Source organism: Hylobates moloch, unplaced genomic scaffold, assembly GCF_009828535.3.
Source record: "Hylobates moloch isolate HMO894 unplaced genomic scaffold, HMol_V3 SCAFFOLD_21, whole genome shotgun sequence".
In the NCBI taxonomy this organism is placed as follows: Eukaryota; Metazoa; Chordata; class Mammalia; order Primates; family Hylobatidae; genus Hylobates; species Hylobates moloch.
This window is the reverse complement of record NW_026652296.1, coordinates 51,445,195-51,472,159: the sequence shown is the minus strand read 5'-3', so window position 1 is coordinate 51,472,159 and position 26,965 is coordinate 51,445,195. Positions and strand designations below refer to the sequence as shown.

Sequence of the window (26,965 nt, the reverse complement as noted above, 5' to 3'; positions counted from 1 at the left end):
AAACATTGTATGCTTGTATCAAAACTTCACACGTACCCCACAAATTTGTACAACTATTAGGTATCCATAAAAAATAAAAATAAAAAAGTTTAATAGTAACTTAAAGCTAAAAAATCTACAACAAACTATATAGTATAACCATACAATAGACTGCCACTCACAAATGGAAAGAAATAAACTATTGATATAAGCAACAACATAGATGAATCCCAAAATAACTGTGATGAATGAAAGCAAAACAAGAGTACCTTACGTATAATTCCACGTATATAAAAAATTCTAGAAAATTCAAACTAATAAACAGCACAGAAAACAGAGCAATAGGGACCTAGGGTAGGAGATATAGGAGCAACGGGGAGAAGCGGTAGAGAGGGACTGCTATGGAGCAAGGACAAACTTTTGGGGGTGACAGATATGTTCATTATCTTAACCACAGTAACAATTCCATGGGTGTATATTGTCAGACAAGAATACCTCAATAAAGCTCAAAAATAAAATAAGAAAAAAATATAAACAAGGTCTTTACGGACTTAGGAGTAACACTGTGATGGGGGTAAAGCTAGAAAGAAAAAGTTTAAATAGGCAAATACATACCACATAGTTTTAAGTAATACAGTTAAAATTAATTCACATGATGTTCACCAAAAAATGTTCAATAACGTTCATAGCAGCAGTGTTTGTAATAGCCCTAAATGGAAAACCAGCCAATGTCCACCAAGAGCAGAAAAAACTGTGGTGTATTCATACAATGGAATACTATATAGCAACGAGAATAAGTGAACTGCAACTACACAAAACCTCATGGATGAATCTTACTAATTACATAGTGAATGAAAGAAGCCAGGCACAAATGAGGACTTTATGATTCCAATTTTAATCGATGCTGACAAAGCTGAGGATGGCATTTGCCCACGGGTGTAGTGAGCAACCAGAAGGAAATCCAACAAGGGCTTTTGGGTGCTTGTACAAAGGTGTGCTCACTTTGTGAAAATTCATCAAGTTATAGCCTTAAAATGTGTGTCCTTTTCTGTGTATATGTTAACCTCCAAAAAATTACTTTAAATAAAAATGAATCCATATGACAGGATAGAGATTAACTGGCTATTTTAGGATGGATGTCAGAAACACCTTTCTGAATAGGAAGCGTATAAGCTGAGATCTGAAAAACAAGAATGAGCCAGGTGCATCAGGTTCTTGGTCAAGTGCATTCTAGGCAGGTAGAATGGCAAATGCAATTGCAGTGGACATAAACAGGATGGCCAGGCAGAGAACGGTATGAGATGAAGTGGGAGGAGTAGGTAGGACAACGTTAGAAAAGGGTACTATAAACAAGGCAAGCAGTTTACATTTTATTTAGATCCAAAGTGAGGCTGTTGAAAGATTCTATATAGGAATTGTTATGAAATGATGGGCATTTTTGTGAGGTTTTTTAGCTGTTTGAGTCAGTTTCATCATCAGTGAAATGAGAATGAAAATAAATCATATAATGCACATGAAGGGCTTAACACTGTGTCTAGCATGCCTTGAAAAAATGATTGTGGTTAATATTGCCATATTTCATTGACCAAGAATTTAATTGACCAAGACACCAAGAATTGCAAGATGCACCATTATTTTAGGAATCACTGAGAAAGAAAAAAGAGTTGCCAATTAAAATATCACAACACTGTTAACTATTAGAATTTTTAGTTTACCTTGTAAAAGTGTTCTTTTAGATTTACTGAGTCAGAGCTTTATATCATATGTCACTCTTTCATAAAATACATACATAAAAATATATAAGAAAAACAAATCAGCTAAATTCTTACTAAAATGTCTGTCCATTCATAATCTGACTATCCTGAATCATTTTTGGATTCAGAATCCCCAAATGCCATATTTTGAGCATTTGTGCAGGCAACAGCAATGACACGAGGGTGGACACCTGGAAGTCATGTGATGCTTTTGCTATCTATATTGCTAGCCATATGTCTTAGTCTGTTTGTGTTGCTATAAAAGTATACCTGAGGCTGGGTAATTTATAAAGAAAAAAGGTTTATTTGGCTCATGGTTCTGCAGGCTGTACAAGAAGCATAGCACCTGCACCTGCTTCTGTCGAGGGCTTCAGGCAGCTTCCGTTTATGGTGGAAGGCAAAGAGGCGCTACTGTGTGCAGAGATCGCGTGGCAAGAGGGGAAGCAAAAGAGAAAGGAGGAGATGCCAGGCTCTTTTCAACAACTAGTTCTTGCAGGAAATAAGAGTGAGAATTCACTCACTCCTTCGAGAGTGGCACCAAAAAATTCATGAAGGATCCGCCCCCATGATCCAAACACCTCCTACCAGGCCCACCTCCAACACTGAGGATCAAATTTCAACAAGAGACTTGGCAAGGCCAAACAAACCATATCAAAACCATAGCACCATACAAATCTGGTTTAATATCTGCATTGAAAATATGAATATGAACACCTGCCATCATTCCTCAGGAACACAGAGTGAAAACTGAAATGCATGTGTGTAGTCCTTGGAGTTTCTTGGGAAGAAAGCCATGATTAGGCCTCAGTTGACATTACTGGGCCATCCCTCCCTTCTGAAGCAGCTCTACAAATCCATACACTCAGGTTTGGGCCATCCTCATTGCTCCATCCCCTAAGACAGACCCTCCCCAGCTCTGACATGGAACAGTAATTACCTTCATAGGTCAAACTGTCGTTCAGGTATAATTTTGTAATGGTCCCGTCGGTTATAATTCTCTGTGTTCTGAATTTCCTGTTTTTCTCACTGTGGTCCCTCATGATTCAAAAATAAGTCTTTCTAATGATTGGTGGTCTACCATAGCAATTCTTTTTGTTTCTACTATTTGGAATTGTTCCTTTCTTCTGCTTATTAAAATGATAATTAAATTTAATCCCACCAACCTACTCAGGGGAAAATAAAATCCAATATGCTTCTATTTCACATGCCAAATGACAGTTCTTGCCAGACTTTCACATAACTCAAACCAACCAGCCCCTTCTCTAGTGTTCCCTTCCTTCAGGCCAGACACACAGCTTCTCATAATGAAGGTTGCTCTGTAAAACAGAAATTACATGCACCATTCAGAGAGTTCCAAAGTCATACTACAATAGAACTCCCTAGTTCTGAGTCATTGGTGTCTAAAAGTCAGTCTAATTTCATGAAAGTTCTGAATTACAGGAGATTGGAACTCTGGGGTCAGTACTTCAGGGTTATGAGGTCAGGCTCTGGAGAGAGACTTGACTGGGTTCAGAAAGTGGCAGTGTGGCCTTGGGCAAACTGCTTAACTTCTCTAGAGCCTCAGTTTTGTCATCTGAAATATGTGATTGTGATTATAGGGAGCATATATTCAGGGCAACTTGAATCTATGTTCCTGGGAAATTTAGAAAATTAAAAATTACAATTAAATACAGGAATTACAATTGTACTAACTTCATATGGTTATTATGAGTATATTATCTGTCCCATTAATAGCGAAATAAAGGTTAACTGCTGTGATGGTTAACATCATGTGTCAACTTGACTGGATCGCAGAATGCCCACATATCTGGTTAAATGTTATTCCTGGGTATGTCCGTCAGACTGTTTCCAGAAGAAATTTGTATTTGAATCAGCAGCCTGAGTAAAGTGAATTGCCTTCCCCAACACGAGTGGGCATTATCCAATCCATTGAGGGCCTGAATGGAACAAAAAGCAGAGGAAGGTTGAATCTGCTCTCTGCTTAACTGCTTGAGCTCGGACATCAGTCTTATCTCCTGCTCTCTGCACTCCTGGTTCTCAGGTATTCTGACTCAGATTGGAATCCATAGTTTCTCTCTGGTTCTCAGGCTTTTGAACCCTACAACTGGCTTGACTGGGTCTCCAGCTTGCAGATAGCAGATCATGGGACTTCTCTGCTTCCATAATTATGTGAGCCAATACCATACCTCATAATAAATCTCCTTTCTCCAGAGAACCCTGACTAGTACAGCAGCCATGACTATTACTACTGGTATCAGTTCTATTTTTTCTGCTATAACCATTACTATGCAGATGATGCAAGGTATGGAGAATATGGGACACCTGGAATCTTGTGTCTGCTACTAACTGCTGAGACCTGAACAAATCTCTTGACTTCTCTGGTATTTCTTTTACGGGAGGAAACTTATAGTAAGAGTTTAAGAATTATACAAGCCAGGCATGGTGGTGCACACCTATAGTCCCAGCTACTAGGAAGGCTGAGGCAGGAGGATCACTTGAGCTTAGGAGTTTGAGTCCAGCCTGGGCAACATAGTGAGATCCTGTCTCTAAAACTAACTAAATGAATAAATAATAAACATTAAAAATAAAGAATTATGTAAATAAGAACACTCAACGTAAGTTTTTGGCTGAATTGGAATCTCAAAACTACAATTTCAAGCTCTCAGTTTCCATGATTTTAAATATGTACAATTTTTTTTAAAATCCCGTCCAAATGAAAGACTTTCAAGTCTACATATAGAAGAGCTTCAGGTACCAGCAAATGTCATAATGTACATTCATTGAGCACTACTAAGTGCCTACTTCTCTGCTAAGGCTGATTTATTCATTCATTTCTTCCTTCAACACACACAACAGTGATCTCTCAATATGTGCCAGGCCCTAGAGATAATGGGCCAAACAAAATAGGCAAGATCCTTAATCTTGGGGGAAAGGTATCTTACTGGTGAAGAAGAAAGACAACAAAAAATAAACAGATAAATGAACAAGATAATTTCAGATGGTTAAAAAAATATGTAGAAAGTAAATCAGAGTCACATTTTGGATGGGGTGATGGCAACCCACAGCAGCCCAAACAAGGTACCTAATAATATTTTTTTAATGCTTAGGAAATCAGTGCTTAGAGAAACTAATAAATTTGACCAATTTTCACAGCTAGTGGTCTGGACAGGGTCTGCAATCCATGCTTGCCAAGTCCATAATCCAATCTCTTACCCATTACATAAACTGCCTTTGCACACACTCTATGATTTATGTCAAATTCCAAAGCTATCAATTCTCAATTAATGAGGTCACACCTGGTGAAGGCCAGGCATGACCAATCTCTGGCAGTGGGACTTTCTTCATAGGAACACAGAGCAGCTAGAGATCATCAGCTATCTTTGTCACATAAAATCCAGCTTTTATTTATCTAAAGCAAATACTCAACTCCTTCTGTTGTAAAATCAAAGAAAGATTTTTTAAAAAGAAACACAAAAGAAGAAATGCAAATTCAGAATAAATACCCTTGGTATCTGTTCACTTCCTTATAAAGTCCAGTTTTAACAAAATACCCTGCTAAGTCAGTTTAGCAAAATCCCTCCACCTTGACATCTGATCACTCTCCATATCTGATCAGATTCTTCCTCATCTTCCACTATTCCTCAGGTATGTCTGATCATCCTGGACCGTCTTAAGCAAGAATCCCGTTAGGTCAGTTTAGCCATCCTCCTTACCCAGATGTTCCCTCTTGGTAATTTTCCATCCACTCCTACTCTGCTCCTTGGCAATATAAATTACTACTGATCCATGCTGTGTTCAGAGTTAAGCTCAATCTCTGTCCCTCACTGTGAAATCTCATTGCTCGGTCCCTCTACCTATCATGATGGTCCTAAATAAAGTATTTTTTACTCTGCTTTAATGAGTATCACTGAAACACCCTCCATCAACATGGGAATAGTATCTCACAAGGATGAATCTTGGTGGAGACTGATAATCTGCAAAAACCAAGAATTCAAAGCATTCCAGGGAAAGCAAATATATCTGAACAGATGCACACAGACCCTAATATTCCTAAGGCAATTTAATATTTAATCTCTGAATGGATGAAAATTATCATAAAGTATATACTTGATAATATTCCATGGAAAACACTAGAAACATGGTCTCACAGGTCCAGAAGACAATCATTAATTAGGCTTCTAAGTTTTCCACTTTCTCTAGAATGCATGAACATCTAAAACAAAACAAAATGATAGCTGTATCACTGTAAAAATAGAACACAGACTCGTATGAAGGACTGCAAATATAGACAAGCAAGGGTATTGGACATCATTTCAACTAAATAATATCAGCCAAATAACATATAGTAACTATCAAAGTTACTTTCCAATTTGTCTTGTCCAAAAGTTGAATTGATCTAATAAAACATGAAGCTATATAGGACAAAATAATACCAAATCACTTAAATCACTGAGAGAAAATATACTCTGCATAAGAAAGCCAAAGAAAGAAAGCATCAGGATAAGTTGAGGGCTTGGGTGCATACATTTCATGTTACCTTGTAATGACAATATGTCCTCACTAACTCACTATAAGTTCATTTCCCTGAGAAATATTTAGGATGCAATTTTATCACCGATTTTCCTCCCATTAAGTAAGGTTCTGAATATGCAAATGATTTTTCATTTTAATTTCAGTCTAAATCAGTATACCAACACAAATCTATTTCTTACCAAGGTTTCAAAATAGAAGCAGCAGTACAATGGCAAAATAGGACACAAAGATGAAGAGCTAAGATCACAAGAGGATAGGGCTAAAGAATCTCTGTATGGTGTCTTTGGTAACTTATAGTTCATTTCCAGGAAAAGATAGATATTTTCAAATGCAATCAGTCCAGTAAATTAGGGCCAACAAACATGTGACCAGAGAAATTTCACTGGGTCAGAAATCTTTGTGGAGACTATAATTATATTGCTCAATTTTACTTTTACCTACACTAATGAACATTTAAAAAACATTTTTTTTTTTTTTTGCCTGACCACATTCTTTGCTATGCTTCTGATAATGGCCTCCTGATAATCCTCGCAGATCCTCTCTACCCCCATTCTCTGTCAAGGTGGTTTGGGAGAAAGTAACTCCACTCTGATTTCTGACTCTAGGGGTGGGTTTGGACCCAGGTGGGAATACAAAAGCCACACATTCCCCAGGCTACAGTAATTAGACAAGGATCCGGTACCGGCACATGACCCACAAAGGTTACATTGGAACCACTGAAATTCAATCCTGAGACTTTTGTTACAACTATTGGGCTAGAGAGTATTTTTTGCTGGATTTTGAGATCAGTAGGATCTAAACCCAAGAGCTGTAGGGGGGCTGTCCACGTTGCCAGAAAAATAAGAGAGCTTGCCCGAGAAGAAAACTGTACAGAAACACTCAGAGCTGAAAGATGGGGAAGAAATGGCACCAGGATAATGTTTTTGAGCTCCCGATCCAACTGTATTTCTGGATGTTTCTGCTATACAGGTCAACAAATTCCTAGTTTTCTTGATCCACTTTCAGTTAGGTTTCTGTCCCTTTCAAGCAAAAGAATCCTGTTGAAGATACTCCCTGCTTCCCATAACATCCAGCTGCAAAGACAAGTTTAATCTATAGAAAATCTATTATTTCCTCCTCATAATATCAACTGTCATGAAAATGAATTTGAGAGTTAGAAATAAGGAGAAGGAAAGCTTATTTTCTTTAATTACATTTTATAAAACTCAGATTTCCCCTATATGCAGAAGGCCTCTCCTACTTTAGAGTCTAATTAAATTGGGCCACAACCTATTTTTATTAAAAGAGTTGTTTTTACTCACTGCCTCCATTCATTGATCTACTCCTCATCTCCTCCAAGGAGAAATGAAGGCAATACATACCCCATGGGGCTGCTATTTGGATTAAAGGAGATATAAGTCTCAGTAGATCACAGAATTCTTATTGAATTCATTTGTTTAGTAAAAATTTATCGAGTAACTCTATGTGGAAGGTGCTATGGAAGATGCTCTAACTTAACGAGATAAAATTTAGCCTCTTCCCTCCTGCCTCTTCCAGTCCAATGGGACAAAGAAGAACAAAACACACATAATTAAGAAGCAAGGTGACCCATTTTACAAAGTATGGACCAAGGCAGGCACAACAAAAGTGGAATCACCTCAGATGTGAATGTTGTCCTCTGAAGTTGCATAACATGGAGGCCCTGAATATAAAGGAACTGAATGGGGAGCCCTGAAATGAGAACCAGGGAAGAGCAGAACTATAACACTCAGATTTAGCAATTAGAGTAATCCAAGGTGGTAAAGGAAGGTTCGGAAAGGTGATACAAAATCCCTAAGCACCACTCTTCCTCCAGCCCTGATAGCTCTCCCCAAATTTCTTCTCTTTATTCTTTTAGGAACACCAGAAATTTTGAACACTTTTCTGTTACTCCAAGTGGGAAACTCTAGCACCCATGATTCCCTCTGGTGTGTAAAACAGGTTTCCTGTCCATACCAATGATAATGGCCAGGTGCGATGGCTCACACCTGTAATCCCAGCATTTTGGGAGGCCGCGGCAGGCGGATCATCTGAGGTCTGGAGTTCGAGACCAGCCTGGCCAACATGGTGAAACCCCATCTCTACTAAAAATACAAAATTTAGCTGGGCATGGTGGTGGGCACCTGTAATCCCAGCTACTCAGGAGGCTGAGGCAGGAGAATTGCTTGAACACATGAGGCGGAAGTTGCAATGAGCCAAGATCATGCCACTGCACTCCAGCCTGGGCAACAGAGCGAGACTCTGTCAAACAAACAAACAAAAAAAAAGATGATGAGTTTCTTAAAATCCACCCATATCACAAATCCAAGGTTAACTGTGATTATTTTCAGAACACAATAATTTGTAGCCTGCCTAACCTGAGTATCCTATTGGCAATCACTGATATGACCTCAACTTTGGATCCCCTTCTTGCTCCACAATTTTAAAACACCTTCTCTACTATCCTAAACGACCTCAACTGATACATTCTCATCAAGAAAGCCATCTGGGTTATTTTTGAAATCCTATTTCAGGCTGCTAACTGCCCAACATCCATTCTTCACTTTCTCCTGATCAAATACACTTTATCACTCAGTTAAAATTCACTGACATTTACTGTTTATCCACACATACAGAGGACTAACACTTGGGTTTCTGCTCTCAGCATACTTGTTACATTCTCTTCTTTCTCCATGCAAAATTATTTTTGGTTTGGGGTTTCTTGCAAGACAGACTCAAAATCATTTTGTATTATATATTCTCCAGATTTCCCAAGTTTCAACATAGCTATTCCTAAAAATGATCATGGGCATGAACAACATTTTTGGGGATATAGAGTTCCCAAATAATGACATGGAAGATACAGCTTATCAACTGGTCCACCAGTACCCTACAAGAATGCAGGCCCGGTGGGGTGGCTTACACTTATAATCCCAGCACTTTGGGAGGCCAAGAGAGGCAGATTGCCTGAGCTCAGGAGTTCGAGACCAGCTTGGGCAATATGGTGAAACCCCATCTCTACTAAAAATACAAAAAATTAGCCAGGTGTGGTGGTGCATCCCTGTAGTCACAGCTTCTTGGGAGGCTGAGGCTGAAGGACTGCCTGAACCCAGGAGGCGGAGGTTGCAGCGAGCCGAGATCCTGCCACTGCACTCCAGCCTGGGCAACAGAGTGAGACTCTGTCTCAAAAAAAAAAAAAAAAAAAAAAGCAATTACATTACATTACACAGGCAAATGATTTACTCTCAGGAATATTTTATCTTTCTGTTTCATCACAAGGTCAGTTGTAGCCTTAGTTCTGTTTCATTTTTCAACATTAGATGCATTTATAATAACAGCTCCCTGCTTAATTATGTACAATTGAGCACCTATAGTTATATCATCTTGTTTATTTGGAAATGACTTTGAGGGCAACTTAACACTCTGGCTCAATGCTCTTTTACCCACTGTACATGGAATGTTCTTGTCTACACTAATAAATTGCCCAATGAGTAGCTCACAATTGACTAGCAGAAGATAAATTTTCTTTTCTTACAACAACTTCTAAAGGATCTCTGAAGTTTGGCAGGCACATGACAAGGGAGGCAACAGGTACAGATGTAGCAAGCCCTATTAGTATCCACCCATATGCCTACTGACTTCCAACAGTCAGTATCTATGTTCCTAAGGGCTTTTCCATATCATGGGAGTTTGGAAGTACAGAGAAACTAACATTCTCTGGGAACAGCCTTCAACTAATGACTGATGGGAGTTGGTGTATAAATATCTCAGTTCCCTCCCCTTTGGGTGGACTGATTTGGAGGCATGAGTTTTATACCATTTCCCAGTTCCTCTATTTTAATACTCCAATTTTGGCAGCCTTTCTGCTATGATTTAGATGTACATGTCCCTCTGAAATTCACATGTTGGAACTTAAACCTGAAGGTAATAATACTAAGAGTCTTTAGGAGGTGATCAGGCCATCAGAGCTCCACTGTCATGGATGAGATTAGTGTCCTTATAAAAAAAGCTTGAGGAAGCAAGTTTATCCCTTTTTTACCCTTCTGCCATGTGAGGACACAGCATTCATCTTTTTCCCTCTGGAGGACATAGCAACAAGATGCCATTTTGAAGTAGAGGAGAAGCCCTTTCCAGACACTGAATCTGCTGGTGCCTTGATCTTGGACTTCCAAGCCTCTAGAACTATGAGAAATAAATTTCTATTATTTAAAAAGTACCCAGTTTAATGTATTTTGTTATAGCGGCAGGAATGGACTGACAGTTTCTGCTATGGTTTGGCTGTGTCCCCACCCAAATCTCACCTTGAATTATAATAATCCTCACGTGTCAAGGGTGGGGCCAGGTGGAGGTAACTGAATCATGGGGGTGGTTTCCCCCATACTGTTCTCATGGTAGTGAATAAGTCTCACAGATCCGATGGTTTTATAAATGAGTTCCCCTGCACAACTAATCTTGCCTTCCACCATGTAAGACGATCGTTTGCTCTTCCTTCGTCTTCCACCATGATTGTGTGGCCTCCCCAGCCATGTGGAACTGTGAGTCCATTAAACCTCTTTCCTTTATAAATTACCCAGTCTTGGGTATATCTTTATTAGCAGTGTGAGAACAGACTAATAAATTTTCCTTCCATGTGTTACTTTCCCTCTCTCTTAATGGTATTCCATGAACATTCCAAGTAAACTACTTGCTCTTGAATCCTTGCCTCAAGGTCTGTTTCTGGGGGGGAATCCTAACTAAAACAGAGGAAGTTAAAGGAATTACGCTTAGAACTTGAGAAAATACTTTTTACCATTTTTTATGCTTGTAGAAGATTAATCTTAATCAATAGAGCAAGGCAGCACAATCTGCTATTTACTAGCCATAAAATGGGAATAATGATAACACCTAACTTATAAGCCTACTGCAAGAATTAAATGAGATAGTGTTTACAAAACATATAACACAATATCTGGCATATAATACATGTTCGAAGAACTTGGTTACTGCTCAATCATTGTTCTAACTCTGAGGCATATCTTTTCTTTCTATAACCAAACAAAAAACTGAACAAATACCTAGTATGTGTCATAATTCCATACTTTTTAAACATTAGACAGTTTCAAAAAAAATCCCTGTTGTGTTTCATTTGAATTAAACCAAAATGGAAAAAGAATATTAAAACTCCAAAAGGAAGGCCGTGTGGTGGCTATAATTCCAGCACTTTGGGAGGCCAAGGCAGGAGGATTGTTTAAAGCCAGGAGTTCAAGACCAGCCTGGGCAACAAAGTGAGGCCCTGTCTCAAAAAAAATTTCCAAAAGGCAGTTATGGTTTATCTAGAGAAGAATTGGCAGGACTGGAGTAATGGTGTCCTTAGCAGCATTAGAATGAGGTTAGGGTTTGAACCAGCACTAAAACTCTACTTCCAAATGAAAAAACGTGAGGGTCTTTGCAGGAGACAAATCACAGACAATTTGGAGTACACTGCAAAAACGGTCCCCGTCCCTACCTGGGATGCTGTCCTATGTGTATCTACATGGTAATTTCCTCTCCTCCTTCAAATGTCACTTTCTCAATTACACCTATTCTGACCATCCTATTTAAAATCACGCCCTTTACTGCCACCCATCACAGCCCTTTTGATTTCCCTTATCCCACTCTATTTTATCAAAGCACTGATGACCTTCTGGCATTCTATACATTTATTTATTATGCTGTTTCCTGTCTGTCTCTCCTTCTTTTTTTATCTTCTATGTTCACAGAAGAACATTTTTATCTTCTATGTCCATTGATATGCCTCCTCATGGTACATGCCACCTGAAATAAGCAGAATAGTACTCAAGGTGCAGCTGCTGAATGGGTGAGTGACTCGTTGGGAATGTTCATTGTAATATCTGTTTCCTATTTTTTAATCTAATCTACACAGGAGAAAGCAGACATAAACAGACATCACCCTAATAGACAGATCCAGTTATCTTGTTTTAATCCTACTAGTTAAGTGAGTAACTTAGAGCCAAATGTTCTTCTGTTTTACAGTGATATTCACAGTCACTGCACAGCCTGGTCTTTGTAGAAAAGAAAATTCTTTTCAGTGGGTGGACTGTGCTCTGTGTTTAAAATAAAATTGAGATCTGAAAAGAAATGGGAAGCTACTGCTATCATCCTTCTATCCCAAGCAAATAAAAACTCTAGGGACAACTCTGGAATTTTCTATCTCACTTGTTTTTCATTATTTTTTAGTAAGGCACAGTGATATTATTATTCTTAGTCGCCCTGGGTGATTCCAATATTGATTTTGAGATTTTTCCAGCCATTCTATAGAATGCATATCATTTATAAGGTTCTACTTCACTACTGTGGGCACAGTTGCATTGTGAATGTTTTATATTTTCCAGATGATATCATATGAAATATGATACCATCCTTTTGCATTTTGATAATCCCTACCTCCAGCAAGCTGAAGACCATATGATTTCTTTTCCATTTCAGTTTAGTTCAAAAAAAAACACAACAGAAATTTTTAAAAAATTGTCCAGTGTTGAAAGAAATATTGAAAAAGTAGTTGCAGAAGCCTATTTAACTATGCAAATGTTTTCACCAAATATCTCTAAACTCTATGCTTTTAAATAAACTTCATACCAGCATAAAGTCTTACTTCTAAATTTTTTTTCTAGGATAAAATGTTTAAAATGCATCTTTCTAAAATGTCATTTGCCTTATCTTTAAATTATTAAATAAGTTGGTCCATATTTTTGGGAAGCAAGATTAAGAAGACACAATATATGAGAATAAAATGATCAAAAAATATAGAGCAATTCAAAGGTTATACTCTGAATTACATTCACTCAAATTCAAAGGTTATAAATTCAAGACTTTAATGACCAAGAGGGTAACATAAACAATTAAAATGGCCTGATTATAGGCAGTAGGGAGTGATGGGGACTGTGACAAAGTGAAGACTCCATGACTGATCCATGTTAGAGGCAGCTGCTACTCAGCTACGGCAAACGATTGCCATGAAGAAACATGGTCAGTGTTGACAAATGTTGCAACTATGTGTATGTGTATTTGTGTGTGTGATCTTTTGAATAAGGGAAGACAGAAATCTAGATTTTTTTTTCTGGGAAATTTCACACTGTCTGTGTTAAACAGAACACATCTATACCACAAAATTAGACACTGCTCTAAATTGACATAGTCAAATATTTAGTACCTAATAGAATTCACAGTGTTCTACACCTTCCAGCTTTAGAAGGATAGCTCAATTTGATTTCAAAGATAGTAAAAATCTCATTTTCATATCCTGTTACCTAGGGGTTAGTAGGCTCTAACTGGTAAGTGATTCTTTCGACCAGTGTAGACTCCTAATATCCCAACACAGGAACTTGCCTTAGAAATCCGAGCTGAAGCACACAAGGTAACTGCTGTCATAGATAGTATCCATACATTGCTTTAAAAAATCCCTGGCATTTATCATCCTAGAATCTTCTATCTCCAAGAATTCTGCCACAAATATATCTGACCAGAAGCCTGAAAAGCCCTTGGGACTCACCTTGGGGAACCTCTTGCTGGGGTCACTCGCTTTGATTTATTTCTCTCCCAAACTTTCTGATTTCTTCCTCATTTTATAGTGCATCTGTTGCCATGGAAACATTGGTGCCGAAGACTTGGGCAGAACCATATAAAACCCCAGCTTTCACTATACAAATCAAGTGATATTTGAGCAGGAATCACACCACCAATTAGGCATATTCATACCAGGTCTGGGACAATAGAGCAGTAGGTGTTAAGCTGCATCCAGCAATCAAATAATTATTCTCAATGTTTTTCAAGAAGCTCAGCTTATTTACTCTATTGTGGGGAGGCCGGCTCTCAGCTTATAGTTTGCTTCATCACTTTCTCTCTTTTCCATGTGTTTAGAATCTCTACCTTATACCCATATCCAATATTGGAATTTTTGTCTTTCTCCAACCAGAAACAGGTAGAGGGTTTAATCTTTCTCTCTACCTCTTTTTTATTCACAGAAAATAGAAAACCAGTATTAGTGTGAAACTAGTTTGTGTGTTTTTAAAGAAAATGGATGAGATAACTTTTAGATTAGTTAATTTTAGATTAGCCAACTTTTGTTTAGGACTCCAAACAGAACTTTTCTTATCCGCTGAGTTGCTGTATACCACAGCACTGATTGCCTTGGATTCAGATGATACAGGGTTTGACTCAGCTTCTTGACTCTATCTAACTGCGTGATATTTTGCCTTGAGTGGCCTTTTAAATCATGGCACCACCTTTTTACATTTGTATTCAAATTTTTTAGCCTGGGTAATATCCATCCATCCATAGACATTTATTAAGGGCCTGACATGTGTAGGCGTAAAGCCAGGTGCTAGGGATACAAAGGTGAAGAAACAAGATGCCTGCTTTAGAAGAGTTCCCAGTTTAGTGCAAGAAGGAAGTTAAATAAAAAATCTACAAAACACTGTGATGACTGTTTGAGAGGAACAATTCAGAACCATGTGGGAGGATTTTGGGGGAGGGGTGGGGTGGGGGAAGGTGGTAGCTGGATAGAAAGTTTTCAATGAAGGGGTGATACTCAGATAACAGAAGATCATTTTGGGGGTAGGAATGAAAGAGAACAGATAGGAGGCTGACAGAAGATCTAACTGAGAGATGGAAAGGGGAGTGGCAGTGGAGACAGGGAAGGGCACATGCAAAAAATGTTTTTTAGGTTGCAATTTATTTATTTACTTATTTATTTAGAGACAGAGTCTTGCTTTGTCGCCCAGGCTAGAGTGCAGTGGCACGATCTCAGCTCACTGCAACAACCGCCTCCAGGGTTCAAGTGATTCTCTTGCCTCAGCTTCCCAAGTAGCTAGGATCACAGGTGTGTGCCACCATGCCCAGCTAATTTTTTTTGTATTTTTAGCAGAGACAGGGTTTCACCATGTTGGCCAGGCTGATCTTGAACTCCTGACCTCAGGTAATCCACCCACCTTGGCCTCCCAGAGTGCTGGGATTACAGGCATGAGCCACCGCGCCCAGCCAAGTTGCAATTTAGATACTGCTTGGCTGTGAGGGTAGGAGAAGAGTAGACTCTACTTGGAGTCCTAAAGACATAGCACACAACTTGCAGGTAGGTAGCTGTTATCTTAAAAACCCTCAAAAAGGGTTAAACCACTACTTAACTCAAGGCGTGAATAACTATTATTCAAATGTTATTGGCAAATTTTTTTTTGTTTGTTTCTCTATCTCTAATACCTAGAGAAGAGAGAACATTGTCCTAAAAACCACCAGGATGAGAAAAACTCTAAGTTGTTTCTGTAAAATTTTTTTAAATCCCCCTCCTCCATCAGTGTTTTTATTTTTAGAAGTTAAATCATACCCACATATCAACTGCTCCTACTTTAGAGGAAGAATCTTTCCTTTAAACAAATAAAGTGTAAATTTTCTATTCTTCCAGGAAGTTCACTTCCTGGGTCAGTAAACTGTAATGTAGCTATAAAATAAGGGGGCAACACAGCTGACAGCTAAAAACAATTAGCTAAAAAATCAGTATTATACAAACACCATTTGCATGATTCCAGTGACCATTAGAAGCAAACACATGAAGTTCCTGTAGAAAATAGCTAAAGAATTTCTTAAATCGTATGCCAACCTTGAATTTTAACTGGAAATGAAGCTAATAACCGTTGTGTCTATCAGAGATCTTATATTTGGAACCAAAGGTGGGAGTTTCTCTCTCTCTGTTTTTCTCTTTCCCCTTCTCTCCCTTCTTCCTTTCCTTACCCCGTTACGTAAGTTGTTATCAAAAGAGTGATGGAACCAATATTGATTGCAGAAAGTCTTCTTGGTTCAGTTGGAAAATAGGGTAATAGAAGAGTAGTAGGGGTATGAACCAGTGCTTTAGAGAAACAAAGGTACTCCTTACGGCCAATTTTCCTTTATCATCAATGACACAATAGCAATTCCACTGAAAATTAGCAAAGGAAATCCTACAACTGGACATCTGTTTAAAAATGTAAGTTAAATTTGCTTCTTATACAAGCAACCAAATATTGATTTTTGGTTTGGAACATTCAGTTAATCATAATACCAAACACAGCAAGGCAGTCCATGCATTTACTCTCCCTTTTCATGAGGAAATCTGCATGAACAGAAATGCTGAATCTGAGTATTTGAGAGTATTGGAGAGTCAAAGTGGGTTGATTAATCCAGTGACTTTTAAATTATTGGAGGTTCAAGGACCTCAAACAAAACTTTTCTTATCCATTGAATTGTTGTATATGACAGTGTTTATGGCCTTTGGATTTAGATGATCCGGAACTTCTTGACTCTATCTAGCTGCATAATATTTTGCCTTGAGTGACCTATTTTATGGTGCTCTTATGAAGACTAATATACATAGGTAAAATGCTTGGATGTGGGCTTATCACATCTTGTTCAATATGTTAGCTATAGTCAAAAAAGTATAATCTATTTTTCTTATAATCTACATTGCCGTTGCAGGATTAGCTAATTATGCATGTGTGTCTCAACAATTGAGTGTTACCTTTCTAAAACAGTTACCTGAGCAGGCCTGATCCTAACATTTGAGAGACAAGAGTACAAAAGGAGTCCCATATGTTACAGATCTCAATATTTGAATACTATAAATCAGGCTAAAAAATGTTAATTTAAATGTGTTATATCTTCCTGGCTTAACAAATATGCCTTCATAACAACCTAGAAGCCAGATTTAAATTTAGAATACTTAAATTCCGGAACATAGCAAAGCAAGGAGACCCAGTCTCTGCTCCCCTCCCCATCCCTTTCTCTTTCTACCGTGGCCTCCAACACCTGTGTGGAGACTACAAAGTCCACCAGTCCAAGCTCCATTTACACCTCCCACCAACAGTCTTTTTTCAGCCCCCATTGGGCCCAGGAGCCCCATGAGCAGTGAATTCCAAGGTCCCAGCTATGCAGAGCAAGGCTCAGAAGGAGGCAAAGGGCTCAAGGGGAAATGCGGGGTCTTTGTTGCAGAGGAGCAGGGCTGTCCAGGTGCTGAGAAGTTGGAGGGCAGAGTAGCAGAGCCCTCTAATATGAAGTGACCGGGACAGGGACCTCTCTTGCTAATTTAAGATTATTTTCTCTGTCCTGTTTTTAGCGCAAGTGAAGAACAATTACCTCTTTTTTCTCTTCCACTTACAAGTCATCTTTCTTCACAGAAAAGTTTATGAAGAGTTATAAAAGCAACAACATCATTGTTAAGTTACCTGGACAGCCACAGACATTTCCTATTTATCATGAGAACTGCAGTAAGAATATGCACTGATCTAAGTATGATCTTTTAATATTTAGTTAATAATAACTTTATCAACCAAAGTTAATTGAACCAAGAGGCTGGTATTCATGGTGAACTAAACTCAAACATGACTATTGGGCTTGCTGAATATAAGATCATCCAGAAAAGAAGGCTAGACCTGTGTTGGTGCCTGATCTATTTCTAAATTATACCTCTTGCTTCTGCTTCATTGTTTCTTTCCGATTATACCTTTCTAGGATTTTCTCTTACCTGAGAAAATGGGACCTTCCTTTCAAAATTCCTGCTGGTATATAAGGATCAAGCTGAAAAGCCACACTCTTCCTGACATGTCACTGCTGGCTCCAAGAGGAAAAAGTACCTTCTGTGTGGGGCACCCACATTGCACCTTCAATGATGCACATCACAGTGAACATTAGACCATGAACCTTAAGTTAAACTCCCATGTCATAGCAAATGTTTCCTATGGGAGAGGAAGAGAGGGATGAGTGGTATTCAACCCTGTTTTCCCCTAAGTCCTAGGGTAATGGGCATTTCTGTTGTCTTTTTTTGTTTTGGTTTGGTTTGGTTTTGGCTTTTTAGCACCCATCACATCTCTTGTGTTTCTTTCATTGGAAAGGGGTAGTGGGCCTACTAATCAAGGCACTCCCCCTCCTATCCCATGCCCAGTGGGCTGGGTGTGGGGGAAGAACCCCAAGCATAGCAGCCAGTGGACTGTGGTCAAGCTCTGAACAAGTCATTCTTGGCTGGAGTCTGTTTCCAAAGTACCTGATACCTAGACCTGGAGTTGACTAGCTTCATCTGCTTCCAAGCTGTTTTGGGGTGTGAGTGTGTGTGTGTGTGTGTGTGTGTGTGTGTGTGTGTGTGTGTGAGATTCCCCATCCCCCGCCACATTCCTGGCAATTCTTTTAGCTAGCTAATATCCTTCTAGTAAATTCCTTTTGCTGGAGTTAGGCAGAGTTTCTTTCATTTGCATGCAATCTAAGAGTTATTGCTGATACACTTGGCAGAGCCCCTGACACAAGAGATAATCAATGAATGTTTGTTACATAAATGAATAATTACAACCTAAATGTATATCACTGCTTATTTGTAAAATAGTGGGTTTTTTTTTCTGATTCATAAAACAACACATCATTGACTAATTTTTTTTTCAAGGCAGGGCCTCACTCTGTCACCTAGGCTGCAGTGCAGTGGCACGATCTTGGCTCACTGCAGCCTCCACCTCATGGGCTCAGACATTCCTTCCACCTCAGCCACCTGAGTAGCTGAAATCAGAGGCGTGCGCCACTATGCTTGGCTAACTTTTGTATTTTTTGTAGTGATGGGGTTTTGCCATGTTGCTCAGCCTGGTGTCAAACTCCTGAGCTCAAGTGATCCACCCACCTCGAGCTCCCAAAGTGGTGAGATTACAGGGTGTGAGCCATCGTGCCTAGCCTACTACATTTTTTAAAATTTGGAAAAGTGTAACAAAATAAAAGCCATCCATATTTCCACCACCCAGAGATTGTCTAACTTTTTAATTTTGTTCTGTTTTTTTAAATATACCTGTATGATGTTTTCATTTCACAAAACACATATTAACAATGAAATATATGTAGTAGTGCATTTTTTTTCCACTTAAAATTGTGATGAAGTTTGTTTCATGTCATTATATAATCTTCAAAATAATTAACTTTAATACCTATATAATAGTCTGTTATCTTGGGACCTTAAATATCTTTACCAAGCTCCCAAGTTCTAGTTATATAGGTTCTTTTTAATTTTTATTACTATGAAATATATTATAATACACAATTTTACCTGCATCTACTTCCTTATCAAAGACAAAAGCAAACACAAAATAAAAACCAAGTGGAATGGTATGTCAAATAATTTAAACTTTTAAAAGCTTTTGACAATTTTTTTTTTTTTATGGTGACAAAGTCTCACTCTGTCACCAAGCCTGGAGCGCAGTAACATGATCTCGGCTTACTGCAACCTCCATCTCTCAGGTTCTATCGATTCTCTTGCCTCAGCCTCCCAAGAAGTTGAGATCACAGGAGTGTGCCACCACACCCAGCTATTTTTTGTATTTCAGTAGAGATGGGGTTTTCCTATGTTGGCCAGGGTGGTCTCAAATTCCTGGCCTCAAGTGATTCACCTGCCTTGGCCTCCCAAAGTGCTGGTATTATAGGCATGAGCCACCGTGCCTGGCAGACATTTTGATAAGTATTTTTAAACTTTTCTGTAGGAAGGTTATATTATGTAACCCTCCCACCACAAGTAATGAAAGAGATTGTTGTCCTTCTCACTGCATCCTTGCCAGTTTATTTTTTGTATTTTTTACTTATTTAATACATAAAACACAGCACCTCATTGTTATTTTAATTTGCATTTCTGTGATTAATAGTAATAACATTTATTAAACGTGTGCATTGGTCTTTTATTTCTTCCTTTTGAATTATGCATTCAGATATTTGGACAATTCTATTGGGGTGCTATTGTTTACTCACTGCTTTGCAAGAGTTCCTCAGGGCTATCATGAACTGTCATGTCATGTTTGGTGTCAATATTGTTTTCCATGATTCTGTTCTGTTTAAAATGCATGCATTGCTGCATATGAAAGTTTAAAATATATTCAAATCTTTATTTTGCTCTGTGATTCTTCCCATTGATTTTATATTTAAAAAGTACTTCCCCTAAAATTAGTTAAATATTTTATTCTAGCTTTGTTTTCCACCTTGCATATAAACTTATAAATTTATGTGGAATTTCATTTGGAGGGTCATGTAAACAGAGGTTCTTAGTTGAATGCTTTCTATACACTTAACCAATTTCCATGACGTTTTTGTCAAATACTCCTCACTGTTTCATGATGCCTTCTCCGTCGTATTTCTGGTTCTAAGAATGACCTAAATCTGTTTCCAGGCTCTTCTATTCCACTGAGCTATTAATCAATTCCTACACCAGTACTACATTGCTATAATGATTGTAGTCAATGATCAAATTTACTTTTGTTTCAACAATGGCACCCATTACCACTACCACTCCCATCTACCTACCTTCACCCCCTAACCACCCACATCTACCACCCACCACCCCCACCCATACCACCTCATCCCACCACCTTCATGTATTCGTCTCCACCATCAAATTTCCCCTGACCTCCACCACCCCCAGAACTCCACTCCCCACACCACCTGTATGTACCACCACCACCCATCTTACCACCACCACTCACCTCCCCCACCACCACTACTATTCTTTGAAAAGTTTTCTTTTATTTTTATATAGTGATTCTTCCAGATAGATGTTAGAATCATTTTGTAAGGTTCTCCGAAATCCCAAAGTAATAAAACTATATAATTGATCTGGGAAAAATAACCGTTTCATAATATTCATCTTTCTACCAAAGCATAAAGTGTGTCTTTCTTTCTTTGCTTCTCAGTTTATTGGTTTGAGTAAAATTGTATAGCTTTCTACAAAGGCTTTTATATATTTCTTATTATTCCCAAGTATTTTATGTACGTTTCCTATTTTTCCTACTTAATTTATATATTTGTGAATTCATGAATAGAATCATTTTCCATTCTACTTTTTAGTTAGTAAAACACTGGCATTTTGGGCGGCCATCGATTTTTGAACATGCATTTTATAACCAACAACCTTACTGAAATTTTGTACTAGTTCCTTTAGGTTTTAATTGATCCCATTGTGTATCCATCACTTTTAAACAAAATCAAGGCACACTGTCTAATTTTTGGTTATGTATATTAAAAACTTTACTTAAGCATAGGCATTAAATGCTTTTTTACTATTTATTTTTTAAAATCACCCTTTTATGAGACTAATATAAAGATCTGAAATTGAAGCCACTTTAGAAATCTAAAACATAACATGTGTTCCTCTGTTGAACTACATTCATTTCCCTTGGGCACTCAGTCTTACTATTCAAAACTACAAAAAGAGCTCTGAATGAGAGACATTAAGTCACTTCTCACTTGGATTAAACAGGACAAATTTAGACAATTAAACAAAATAAAACAATTCAGAATTTTGACAGAAATACACCAGGAACTTGTTGCCATATAAAGAGCAATTTGTCTCCTAATTTAACTCCAGAGACAATGGCCAGGGTGATTTTTAAAATAAAACAGTGCCCACCTAGATATAGTGAGAAAGCAATTGCATGCTCTTCTATATATGAGCAGATACCTTTTTCCCCAGATGAGCATACATTTCCTATTTCAAAAGATCAGAATAATAGTACCAACAAATTATTAATTCACAAAATATTTGTTGTGCTCCTAGTAAGTGTGGGGTTCTGTGTTACTGGGAAAGATTAGTGGGTTATAGTGATGATTATGGACAGGAATTGAAGAGACACTGGCATATAACAGAAGCTCAACAAATAATTAAATGTATTATTTATTTAGTATTATACATAATAATTATTATTTATTGTTTACTATTCATTTCCAGAAGACTGAAAGTCTAGTTCACCATTGTCTTCCAAGGGCCTAGCATGGCAAATATACACATGCAATAAATATTTGCAGAATATTTGTTGACTGACTGATGTATTTTTACAAAAACCTCAGTTGCCAAAAAAATATTTTGACTCAATTCTTAACTTCTAGCCTAAATCAGTTCTTAAAAGATGCATTTGTTAAAGCCAAGAATACTCTCCTTTTGAAGTCAGAATAAGGTTCTAAATTGCTCTTTCTATACTAGAAAAAAAAACCTTCTAAAAATCAGATCTTGAAGTTGGCACAGGAAAATGCTACGAGGCAGAGTATTCATTCCTTCACTCATTCGCCAAACGTTTATTAAGCACCTCCTGCATATAAGACATACAATAAATGGCCATTATAGAGCTTACAGACATAGCCAAACAAATAAACAGGCATTTGCAAACTGTAATAAGTGCTGTGGAATAAAAGTAAAAGGATGATGTGAGAGTTGGGTTGGTGGGGAAGAGAGGTCAAGGAAGCCCAAGGGATGAGTATGACCCAGACTGGTAAAATATAGAGGGAAGATGGTTGGGGATGTTCCAGAAACAGACAGAGGGTCAGTGTGACAGCATCAAGAGGAAGAGATGCACAAGATGAGGCTGGCCAAGTATCAAAGACTCTAGGAGTCTCTGGAATCTGTCCCAGGTGTGTGGGTGGTATTTTATGTAGGGAACTGACATTATCCTATCTGCTCCGGATGAAGGATTAGAAGAGCCAGGCAAGGAACCAACGGTCTTGTTAGGAAGTTATACTAATGGTCCAGGTAAGAGATGATAGCTTGCAGTTTGATAGTGGTGGTGGTGGGGATAGAAAGAATTTATCAAGATGTATTTAGAGATCTATATAGAAAATAGCATTTATAAGACTGCATGATGGTTTTAAACGTGGTGGATCAAGGGAAAGGAGGTGTCAAATGTGATTCTTGGGTTTCTGGTTAAAGCAACTCCATGGATAGTGGTGCCATTCACCAGGTTAAGAAGGACTAGAAAGTTGTTAGCTTATTTTTGTTGCTATTGTTGTTTTTGTTATTTAATGCATTTTGTTTGTTTTGCATTTGCTTGGAAGGGTAGCAAAAAGGATGGAAGGCAACATCAACAAATCAGCTGGGGACAGAGTATGTTTGAGATACTCTAGAAGACCCAGGTCCTGAATTGTCTTGGATCCCAGGTAAGTGACATGCATAAATGAGGTACCTTTGAACCCTGCTCTTCCCTACCATGGTTGTGTATATAAAGCCTCAAATAGGTTAGTTCCCTTAAATAATCTTTAAAGTATTTTCTGAAACCATGCTACTTCTGCTGTTATGCTAACATAATGTTAATGTTGTCATTCAACACAGTTCATAGGGATGTTGATGTACTGGGCTGAAGAGTGTCTCCCAAGAATTCATGCCCATCTAGAACCTGTGAATATGACATTTAGAAATCAGGCATTTGCAAATGTAACCTGGTTAATATGAGGTCATGTTGAATAAGGAACAGGTCCTAAATCCAATATGAATTACATCCATATAAGAAAAGCGAAGTTTGGACACAGGGACAGAGATAGAGAGAAGATGCCATGTGAATACAGAGGCAGAGATTGGAGTTACGCTGCCACAAGCCAGGGAATGCCTGGCCTACCAGAAGCTGGAAAAGGCAAGCAAGGATCCTCCCTTAGAGGTTTTGGAGGGTGCATGGTCTTGACAACACCTTGATTTTGGACCTCTAGCCTCCAGAACCATGAGAGAATAAATTTCTGTGGTTTTAAGCCACCCAGTTTTTGGTAACTTGTTACAACAGCCCTAGGAAACTAATATAGTTGGGAAATTTGAGGGAATTAACATGTTTGAGACTGAATCATTATATAGGGCACATAGCATAGATTCAGTAAATATCCATTTCCCTCTTACTCACAACGGTCACCACCATTTTCCTGGTGGTTTAAATTATGAGTAATCCACACATCTACTTATCTAGATAGGTCTTACTATTCCGAGGACTGTTTTATAAGTGAGGAAACTGAGGCTTAGGAAAGTTAAATTATTTTCCCAGAATCACAAAGCTAAAGATAGAAGAGTCAGAGTTCAAACACCTGCCTCCCATACCTACAGCATTTCAGCAGGTCCTGACAGAGTGGAGAGGCACTGCCAGACTATATTTTCAATGCTTAGATATCAATTAATTCAATGCTTAGATATCAATCTTCAACTGATATCCAATTAACAGCAATTAAAACTCACATTTATTAATAAAATAAGCTGCAGAGACCTAGTACAATCTCTACCCATTCACAGAAGAACACAAGATTTTTAGTCTAAGGCCAACGTTACCAAGGAACTTGCCATTGGCTTATATTGCTTCCATTTAGCAGTGCATCTGCCTTGCACATATGTACTCTAAGTCAAGGTATTATCAGATTGGACATTTATGGCTTTAATTTACTTAAATGCATTTTCCTTATGTATTCCCCCACTTCATTTTGATGATACTGACTCATTCTCGCCACCTAACAAGACTATAAAAATAAATAGTGTGAGTGCAGAGGAAACTGTCTCCAAACTTCATATTCTAAGATGCCCATCCTTTAAATTATAAAGCAAAAAAATAAACCCATGCTTTAAATTTACCTTTCTCCCTAACTAACCTGGTTATCTTTCTCCCCAACATTGAGTTGTTGTGCTGTTGAATATAACAGATACACAAATCTGAGGTGGCACAGCTGTTATTATAGGGTGTCCATTTCATAGAATTCTAGTGTAGGAGGGACTTCTAAAAAGCATCTTGTCCATCTGTATCAGGTAATAGAAAGAGTGTCTACAGCCTCCAAGCCCCAGAAGAGAAGCGGTCGCACTAAAAGATTTTTGTGAGTTACCTAAGACCCTGTGAGTATGTCTTGGTAGAACTCCGTAGAATGCCAGGTTTCCTGATTTCCCTAAAAGTGTGTTCAGTCTTTCAAGCTGTCATCAACTATTAACAATGACACTTTCCTCTGGCTTTGTGCCAACTTTTCTTTTTGTTTATTATTCTGGCCATAAAAAACCACCATAAATAGCCTCAGCATTTCAGGTTCCCTTAATTGATATCTAATGTTGACAAATTAACTCAGCCCGACTTGAAAGCTCCATATACACACACACGGTTTCAAGAAGGGCAATCGCGCTTATCCTCCAAACTGGGCAGTGATGATCCCTGGACTTCTCAAGTTTACCCTCTAGGAGGCTGACATGGCACACAATTTTGACAAGAGTTTGGAACCGAAATCCTCTTCCACGCCCTGCCCACAAGGGTGCCCACAAGCAGAAGTTCTCTCTCTCTCTCCATTACAACCCACCAGGCGCGCGCGCACACACACACACACACACACGCGCGCACACACGCACACACACACACACAAATAACAAAGGAAAACACAGCCTCATAAAGCCTCAGCTATTGCATCCTCCAGTCCACACCTGCCAAAAGACAAAAACCATACGGGAATCCTGCTCTGGCAATATGTCCAACACTTCTCGGGAAAAGCAGCGCCGTGGCACCCCCAGGGCGTGCGCTGCTGTATACACACAAAGAACTGGTGCTGGGCTTGAGAGCGGTTCGGGGTACCAGCACGCTCTCAGGGCTGGAATCCGGGGTTCTCCTCCACGCCCTCCCGCCCAGCAAAATGGAACCATCCTTTATTTGGTTGGTAGAGAGCCCGGGCTGGATAGTAGCGTATGGGTTGAGGGTGGGCGGTCCCCTATCCCTACCCTCCAGGCAGCAGGTCCCTAGCCTTTGCATCTCCTAGGAGATGCAGGATCACGCTGTCACAGTGGTCCTCTTCGCATCCTCTCCCGGCAAAGAGAGATGCTCCGGGTACCAGCGGCGCGCATCCCCGCAGGCGCCTCTCCTCTCGCGGACACCCACCCAGGCAGCCCCGACAGGCGCGCCTGCCTACCTGCTGGCCGGCTGTCAGCGAAGCGGCGGTGCCTCAGCCCCTTCTCAGCTGCTACAGCGCTCCCACCGCCATGTTCTCGGTCTCCCCGGGCGCACGCTGGGGAACTACTACAGGCTGGGTAGGGGCAAGGGGGGCGGGGGCCAGCGGGAGGGGGTGGGAGGCAGAGCCACAGCTTTCTACTCTCCACCCAAACCTCCTCCAGCTACTGAGCATGCCCAGCTGCCCGGCTTCGCCCCTCGGAGGAGTGTCCATGAGCGTACGCAGCTGCTCCGGGTTTTCGTGGCAGCCGGCGGGACGCAGGCTGTAGCAGCGGCCGGGGGTGGAGGTGAGGGGGAGGGTCGGGGGGCGTGTCTACACTCCGGGTGCGGGAGCCGGGAGCTGGAGCAGGCGACCAATCCAATCACGCTTACTCCCAGTAGTCCCCGGGGGCGGGGGCAGCTCCTGCACGCCCTCTCCCCCAACACTCGGGATTTGCAGAAATTTTGTTCAGGACCATTGCAGGATTGAGCTTTGCTTAAGAGGCTAGCAGAGGTGGGGAGGAGGAGGGGAGGAGGAGGGGCTGAGAAGCAGAACAGTGGGCTGGCCTCTTTGCCACCACCTGGACTGGTGCTTCTCAAACTTTGATGTGCCTGTGAATTAAAATGCAGATTCAGATTCAATTGGCTGGGTCCTGAGATTCTGCAAGGCTAACAACCTCGCAGGTGATGCTGCTGCTGGCCCTACCACCACTCTGAGTAGCAAACATCTAGAGAACCCCTTAACTGTGATCTCTCAGTGGCCATCCTTCAATCCGCCAGCCCAGCAATGGTCTCTGGTGTCCACAGAGACTCCTCCAGCCTGGGGTTTCTGAGCCTTCCTTGGAAGGTGAAGGGCGACAGGCTAGTCAGAGACGACACCGGTGGCGGCCAAGAGATCTTTATTGGAGAGGTAGAGGTCAGGTCGCGCGGGGGAGAGAGAGAAGAGAGAGAGAAAACTGCTGGTGTGCTGGGTTTTATATCCCTTGGGCCTACGTGGGGCGGGCC

The 26,965-nt window shown here is 39.7% G+C and overlaps 1 protein-coding gene across 4 annotated transcripts in view; it reads right to left on the bottom strand.

Moving 5' to 3' along the window:
* The window catches only part of PAK5 (p21 (RAC1) activated kinase 5), a 293,777-nt gene extending 267,519 nt beyond the window's left edge, over positions 1 to 26,258 (bottom strand). For 3 of the 4 annotated variants that reach the window (XM_032142713.2, XM_032142714.2, XM_058432997.1), the window contains exon 1: positions 25,944 to 26,244. The gene's annotated coding sequence lies outside the window, so the exon portion shown is untranslated. Of the gene's footprint in view, positions 1 to 25,943 lie in introns of all 4 variants that reach the window. The other variant, XM_032142712.2, reaches the window with a different exon arrangement.
* Positions 26,259 to 26,965: the final 707 nt, after the last annotated feature.